This window comes from Anomalospiza imberbis, chromosome 2 (assembly GCF_031753505.1).
Source record: "Anomalospiza imberbis isolate Cuckoo-Finch-1a 21T00152 chromosome 2, ASM3175350v1, whole genome shotgun sequence".
In the NCBI taxonomy this organism is placed as follows: Eukaryota; Metazoa; Chordata; class Aves; order Passeriformes; family Viduidae; genus Anomalospiza; species Anomalospiza imberbis.
The window spans coordinates 46,506,030-46,514,608 of NC_089682.1; positions in this window are offsets into that span (position 1 = coordinate 46,506,030).

Below are 8,579 nucleotides of genomic sequence, written 5' to 3' on the forward strand. Positions count from 1 at the left end.
CTAATCTGAACCCAACCCCGGGATGCAACAGTCTAGCTGCATATGCATTGTTGTTTTTACTACTATAACAGTTATGGACCAAAACTCAACTCATAGCTTATCGGTTTCTTGGCCTGACATTGGGCCCCTCCCTGGGGGTTCCCCTGTCAAGGGGAAACCCTCCTGGAGTGGTTCTGTGTCAGAAAAAGGAAACGCACAGGACTTTTTTGGTCTTCAGCTTCTTGTTTATTGTTATCTTATCTAAAGTTTTGCACGCCATCTATACCAGACTCTGCGTGCTGGAAAAGCACCACAAAAATGGCTAACAATCTCTTTTTAACAATCCAATTAAGACATGACACCTGGATTATTTTCCCTTTTAACCCAGTAAATGATCCCTCAAAGCCCGCAGTGCAGACTTTTCTGCCCAATTACAAGACATCACTCAAACCCATGAAGAAAAAGGAAGAAGAAGGCGAAGAAGAACAACTTGCCTCTGCCTTAAAACCTCCATCTTGTTCCAATCTACAACATACTAGAAATCCCAAAACCTAAATTTCTCACCCAAGTGACATGCCATACTACTCTCTATAATCGATTTCACACTTTTATGGACTCTAGTCTATCTTGAAGTCTTCGAAGATTTCTCCATGAATGAGGGTCAAAGTCAGTGCTTCTCTGGGGATCAGGACCCCTCAGAGCAGACAGAGAAATATTCCCTGTGCCCTGGGTTCCCACAATAGCCCACAACAGCTTATTTGGATGGATTGACAAAGGGAATTCACCAAGGAAAAAGCATATATTTTATCCCCTCCTGTCACCACAGCAGGACAACCTGATGGCAAACTTGATGTCACAGTAGCCAAGCCTAGAGGATCACTGTGGACCTGCTGCTTAGAGGTGGAGATCCAGTTGTATTTCCCAGGTGGTGCATGGCTAGCTTATAGAAAAACAGTCCATCACAGAAAGGATAGGAACTCTCCCAACATGAAATTTTGGACTACATGGAAGCAGCAGGAATAATTCCCACATATCCTGCTGTTGTTAGACTCCATCTCTGGTGTGTGGGCAGCAGAAACTTGGGTCAGCCTATGGTTTATTCCCAATGACACCTAAGTGCAGATGGCTTTTCCAGTTACATCTCTCCCACTAAATATATCTCTCCCAGGGAGTGATCCCTGGCCTAATCCACACAAACCTCGCCCTTCTCTAGGGGAAGTTGGACATGTCCAGGTGCGTAACACTCAGTTATCTACCTCTGGATGGTAATCCCACTACCCTGAGATCGTTGTTTCACTTTCTTTTAGAGTGCCCTGAGTAAGGTGGGGACAGTGTGCAAAGCTGCCCTAGAACAGTGTAGGAGGACTGTGCAGAGCAGAAGCAGCCAACCTGATCCAGGCCCTGAAGAAAACCCGAGGACTACACCCAGCTTGGAAGGAACAATCTGGTTTGGTGGGGAAGGGTGCCCACAAGAGACCTAACCCTCAATGTGATTGATGTGAAGAGCTGGGTTATCTGACAGCATTGATGTACCCATGCATACCCCATGAAAGATACTGAGGACACTAGGAGGGACACCACACCCTACAGACTTGTAGGATCTTGCCTCCAAAACTGCTTGGAAGCACCAGTCCTACAATAATTTCTGCTGGTACCTGCCATGCACAAATCCTACATTCTTCTCTACTAGGGCAGCAGGATGTGGCAACTGGCAAACGCCACTTCAAAACAAAAAGCCCACAGGTCAGTGCTGGTCACACAAAGTCAATCTTCACCATCTCCTCACTCTCCAAGTCTCATGGGATTCCCATGCTTCCATAGTAGAGGTGAACAGGCTTGGTTGGTGGGGCTGGCATGAAGACAAGCAGAAATACATGAAAAGAAAGCAAAATTTCTAGCTGCTGAGATGCTCCAAGACATCACTGCCACTATAAGTATCATTATCTTGAACTGATGTTAGCGCAGTTGCTTTCTAGAAATTATATTAAAAAGGGAAAAAAATAAGAAGAAAAAGAAGACAAATGAAAGAAGACAAGAAGAAAAGAACTGGCAGTTTTTAATCACTTGCAAAAGATCAGAGGTTGACCATGTGCTCATCTCACACTTAAAATAGGTTCTAACATGTCAACAGGATGCCCAACTCTAATTATAAATTATATTTCCCAAGACTAAACAAAGTTTAATATTTATGCTCAATTTCCTCCTGCTCCGATTATAGCTTGTTCTTTAAAAAAAAACAAACATGAGGAACAAGAGGTCCAAGAGCTTTGCTCTGGCCCCATTTTCTATTCCTTCTGGTGTTGAGGGAAGTTTGATGCTGGGAATATGGTGATGTGCCCCATGCTGTGATTTTGGCTTGTCTTGGTGCTGATGCTGGTGGTGAGCAAAAAAGGGAAGTTGTCCTGATCAGGTATGATTCTATCCCATATCAGTCTCATCATACAGCTCTCAGGTACTGTGTCTTCAGCTAAACTCGAAGAAGAAGCTGTTCTTGGCATCTCCCTGGACTCAGCTTGGCTCAGTCCCAGCCAAAATCTTCCTCTGGTCCACCTCACCATGGGCCATGAGGACATAGGCGTTGCAAGATGCAGACAGCTCCAGGTACAACTGCAAAAGAAACATATCTTAACTAGCTCCAAATCAGCTACCAGTGACCCAAATAGCTGTGAAATTCATCCCAAAAAAGCAGGGTAAAAACACACGTCCAGCTGTCCTGGGACACTTCACCCTCACCCAGCCAGATAGGACCAGCTATGAAGCAGTCAGCTGCACCCATGTTATGAATCAGTGATTGGAAGGATGACCACAGTCCTAGGCATAGTCCTGGCTCATCTTGTCATTCTTAGGTGACAGGGTCCCCAGGCACTGCTTGATGCCCTGGAGAGCAATGACAAAAAATTGAGCAAGAATGCAAAGTTCACAGTGCTCGGACATTTGTGGAGTGTTTTGGAATGTTGTACATCACTTGGAGTGGCAGATATTGTGGAAACTCCTGGTGTAAGTAGGTACTACTGCAGGATAAAGATGATGTCGCTTTGGTGATAAGGGTCTTATGCAGACTGAGAGACCACAGAAGACAATACAAATAAGTTGTGATGGAAACATCTCCCCAGATGTGAGGGTTGCTGGGGCATGCAGCAGTGAGGCAGTAAGGGAAAAGGGAGAGGAAAAAGACGTGGTCAAAACTTCCAGACAAATAAACTCATATCACAGGAGTTTCAGAGTCTTATAATTTTTGGAGGGCTGAAATGGGGCAAATGGAATTTGCGTGAGAGGCCAAAATTCCAGGGTCTCCAGGGCCCTCTGGTTTTATTTTTCATCCTCTGTGGACCTCAGACATACACCACTGCCCAGCAAGACTTTGACGTATGGCTTGCAAGCACAGTTGCCAGGTGAATGTCTCAAGAAGATGGCAATAAGGACAGAGAGCTCCTGCCTCACTTGCACTAGCCTGCCAACTCAGATGGTTGGAAGCATCTTGCATCCAACCCAGATTACAGGTGTTTCTGTCCACTACTGTATGCCCACCACTTTTCACACCCACTACTATCTCCAGGGATATTTTCTTACCTGTGTTTGAACATCCCAAAGCTTAATCAGCTGGTTCAGGAAACTGTGCTCCATGGGACAAACCTGGTTCATCTTGAAATGCATATCAAATAAGATGGATGTGGTTTGTATTGCAAATATTTCTCATAACTCTGCTCTACCACTGCAATAGCAGGAGGATCTATGAATTAGGTGGTGCCAAACAAGCAGTAGAACAGTTTTCTGTGTTGTCTGTGCTAATGGGGTTAGAGATCATGTTTCACTCTAAACCTCCTGCTCCATTTAAAGTGTGAAATGACATCCATTCTTCCTTCTCTTGGTTTCCTTTTGGGTGGGGGAATGAATGTCACTCATGTTTGGCATTTTCAGACCCTGCTATTGATTCATACCTTATGAAAATCAGTTTAAACTATCAAACATGATTGAAATAATAAATTTTCCCTTTTTGTTGCCCCTCCTTTCCAACTCTTTATTTTGGCTGTGTGATGTCTTACTGGAGGGAAGCTAGTGAAAGGATTACTGTCATTCTGTGTATAAGGCCTTGAAGGTGATGATGACACAGGTAATGTCCAGATCATGCAGAAAAGGATTTTGCCACAGTTGGCTGAGAGTGTGATTTTGCTCCTTTTATGTATTTTTTTTAGGCAAGCACTGAAAATAAATTTGCAGTCATAATCCTAGGGAGAGAAGGAATTGGTTAGAAATGCTCTATTTTTGTCATGTTCCTTAAATCCTTTGATCCTCCCAATAACAAGCCCTTGTTCCATCACTATGTCATTTTTTTTTTATAGCTTACAGGTGTGTTATTTCCAAAATGCCTCTGCTTCCTGCACAGTGTGTTAGCTTTTCTTGAATAATATAACTTCCACCCCCAATAACATATTTTGGATTTTTTTTTTCCATGAAAGAAAATTATTGAAATCCTGACTTAACCCTGAGCATGGTCCTTGCTGTGCAGACAGTCTGTCATGCCAGTCCCTGTGTGTACTGCTTTGGGTAGAACATACTGCAGGAGGAGAAAAGTATCTGCACCATCTAACTGATGTCTTGGTTTACAAGACAGGTGTCTGCTGGGAAAGCAGAAAGCCCCCCTTGGAATGGAGAATGTAAAGCCCCTCCCTCCAAATTATTATAATTTTGAAATTAAGGGGCTCTCAGGCAAAGATATGGAATAGGAATAACGGTTCTTTACTAGTATATATAATGAAGTAAACAAACAACCACAACCACAGCCTTAGTAACAAACAGAACCCAGAACCCCGTGACAGCCTTTCTCGGCTGCAGCGCTTTCCCCTTTGGTGCAGTTACGGTCACGGCCAGCAGGGGCTCTGCTGGATCCCGGTGGACAGGGCAGATGCGGTGATTCCTCCACGGCGACAGGGGGCACTCCGGCGCGGGCTCGGGGAGCACATGGCAGTGGCGGCTCAGCCAAGATAGGAAGGGGTAGAAGAGAGGCTTTGCTCCACAAACCCCTGGGGCAGCTGATCCCGGTGTCCCTAGCAGGACTCTCGGAAGCAGCAGGTGAAGAAACAGTGGGGAGTGGAACAGCAGCGGCCCAGCTCCAAGCAATGCAGGGAGAGGCGAAGTTCAGTATTCCCAGGGCGCATCATCAGACAGTGGTAGGTGTCTCAGGGCAGAGTTACAGCAGTGCTGGTGAATTCTTCTTGCAGCAAGCAACAGCCTGGCTGTCCTCCTCTGATGCCAGAAAGCAAGAGATCCCTGCCCCTGTGAAAAACGACTGCTGAACTTCTCAAAGTTTTAAAATATTCATTAAAACTTTAACAAAAATTGCAACAAAAGGACTAAATAAGGAGAGACAGACCTGGGAGCCTCCCTCATGGCTGCATACCACATGGCTCATCTTCAAGATGGATGCTTCGCATTTTATACCCCGGGGGGAAGAAGCAGTGGGGGGGTTTCATCAGCCAACCCTGGCCCCTCCTACAGTCTGTCAGTGAACTCTTCTTTGCCCTTTTTTGGTGGAGACTGCTTTCTTGCAACTTAATTGGAGAGCCAGGTGTTGTCATGCCCCTGCCCCCAGCAACAAGCTTTTTACACATCTTCTTTCTACCTGTCCTAGGTAATCAAGGCTGTCTGATGGTGTTATAAATGAAAAATGATCCAGGCAAATTAAAAAAATAAAAATCATTTATTTTAGCAATAGAGATCTAACTTAGCCAGCCACAAGGTAAAGAACAGTGCCGAGCCCGGGATCGGCGCTGGGTGCAAGACACAGAGATCAGCCTCAGCAGAGGTTTCACTCTATGCCCCCACACCACCATCCTGGTGCAAGCGATTTTTATAGGGAAAATTTTGCCTGAAGCCAGGATTTCGGCATTCAGTCCTTTGTTTCATTCAAAGTCCCATAAGTTGATTAGATTTCCTTCTCGGCGACAAGGCAGAACAATTCGAAGACCGGTGTTGTTGAAACTCTTGATGAAATTTACAGGAACACAGTATTCACATGTCTTGGCCAAGGGGGGATGTTCCTGATGTCCATCTCGGGTTGTTCACGCGATGATCAGCGCCTAGGTGTCTCCATATTGCCTCAGATAAGGCCCATCTCCTGGCGAGCCACATCCTTTTGCTTGTAAATCGGGTTTCAACACACACCTGGTTTTGCCTGAGAAGGGGGGGCTTCTAATGCCAAAGGGTATGAAATAGAGATTTTTGGAGTTCACTTGAATTAACAAAATAAATTAAAACATTTAAATTTTACTTTGTAGAATTATGTGTTGAATTTTAACCTTTTACTTGAGAAACCTCTGCCATGGTACAAAGGGCATAAGAAAATGCAAATCTCTGAAGCTTCTTGCATAAAGGACAATGCCAGAGAAGACCAGGAGATGCAAAGAACCCAGATAAAGGGGCTCCTCTGTCTCCAAGCTTATCAAGACTGACAGACCTACTCAGGCACCAAAGGACCAAAAGCGCAAACACAGAGGAGAAAAGTTCAAGAGTTCAAATAGGAGGAAGACCACAATCTTCAGCCTCAGAGACCATCAGAGACCACCCGCGCGACCACCACAGCAAACCACGCACGCCCAGAAGGGCGGGGACCTATTTAGCATGAGAGGCGAGGACAGGTGGGGCCAGGGGTTGAATATGCATGGTAAAGCTGTGCAATGTATTGCATATGGAACACCTTTGTGAATAAAGATGTGGGTCAGACTGAGGCTCGGGGCACAAGTTTTTATGAGAGATATCTCACTTGTGCCGGGAGCTGGCATACATACCCACTTCATAACTATATCGAGTTGTGGAGTCTATTTATTTATTCCGCAAATCGCTTCAGGTACATCCTAACAACTATTTAATATTATATATATATCATGCAAAAAAATGGCGCGAATTATACCTGTTACATATAACAGATGGCAACAGTACAGAGGGGGGAAAAGGGGACTATGGGGAGAACAGAGGACATCTAAACAATAAACTACAATAACATAACTATATATCGATAAAGCTTCTCTTAATATTCACACAATACTCCTTTATTTGTGAGAGCAAATCATCCCATTATCCATCTATAACACCCCCAACCCTGTCTCCTCTTTTACCTGCCCCCATTCTCATGGTCTCTCCTCTCCCCCCCCCACCCTCGCCCCTACCCCTGCAGAGAAACTCCCAAAAAAAAGAAAGGAGTTCCCCCTCCCAGCCATCAGTGCTTATTAGCAACTCAATGGGAACAAAATTCCACAGATAACAGGGAAAGAACAGAAAAAATCCAACCCCCAACAACTGCCTAGAACAGAGGCTAGACAAGATTAAGGGAATGAAAAGTAAATATTTATTAAAGGCACATCTTTGGGTGTAAATAGGAACACCTTTGGTAGTCAAAAGCCTCCAAGAGGCTACACCCAAGATGAGTGACCTCAGAAGTTTTTCAGACAATTATAAGTTTGGTCCATTTATGTATCAGGGGTTAATCCCCCAGTTACAGCTTCAGGTAAAGAAGTCATATACCCCGAGTTTACTTCACTTCCTAACTCAATTTTGTTTATACTTTTCGGGGCCTGAGGCTGTAGGCTGTCCTTGAATTTCAGGCCTAGAAGGATTGTTTTATCTGACCAAAATGTGAAGACAGTTAGCTTACACTTTATATGGAGTTTAGAGTTATGCACTAATGCAATACAGGATTTTAAAAATATAAAGGCCAAAATCCTAAGGCATCATAACAACCCTTTTGGACCAAAGAATGAAGCTGGGGATACACTGGGAGACATAGAGGAATGTTGGAGTTAGTTCAATGTGTTAAAAATAGGTTAGAAATTCGTAAAATAGTTGATAATTTTAAGCATTAGTAAAATAGTTGATAATTTTAAGCATTGTTATTTGTTAGTTTGGTTATGTTAAAAGGGGTTAAAAGGATAGTTATAAGAATTAACGGCACTCAACGTACCATGTTACACCTAAGTAAAGCGCATCACACCCTCCCCTCCCCTCCCCAGTGAAACGAGCCAGCCTGGACAGAACTGTAATGGGCCAATACAGCGCCTTAAAGCTTCATGCAAATGAAAGGATCCAAACAGAAACCAATCCAGAGGGACAAAAAAGAGGATAAAAAGAGCATCTGACCCAGTGAATGTGTGCCCTTCCACCTGGAACATCGGGGACATCGCTGCTCTGAAGACCCAGTACCGGCGCTGCAGCATCCTTGACGGGAACGCTCTTGCTCAGCCCACGGACCACCTTGCTTTAGGCCTTTCTTTTTGATATAATAAATGCTGAAATCACTTTTAGTACCATGAGTGTGGTGCTGGGAGTGTGGTACCGTTTTTAACAAATGGTCTGGGAAGGCAGACATAGGGCAACAAACTGAAGGAAACAATCCTGCTCATCTATTTGATTTTTCCAGACATTGAAACCTAATTTCCTGCTGAACATCTTCTTGATTTTAGAGGTGGGATGCACTCAGCAAAAACTTCAGAGCCAGGGTACAGGCTACTTTTCCACTAGGAAGTTTAGTGCACTGGAATGATGAAATATGGGTGACACAGAAGCATAGATAATTGTGCTCAAATATATATCACCAGCTCCCTGACCGG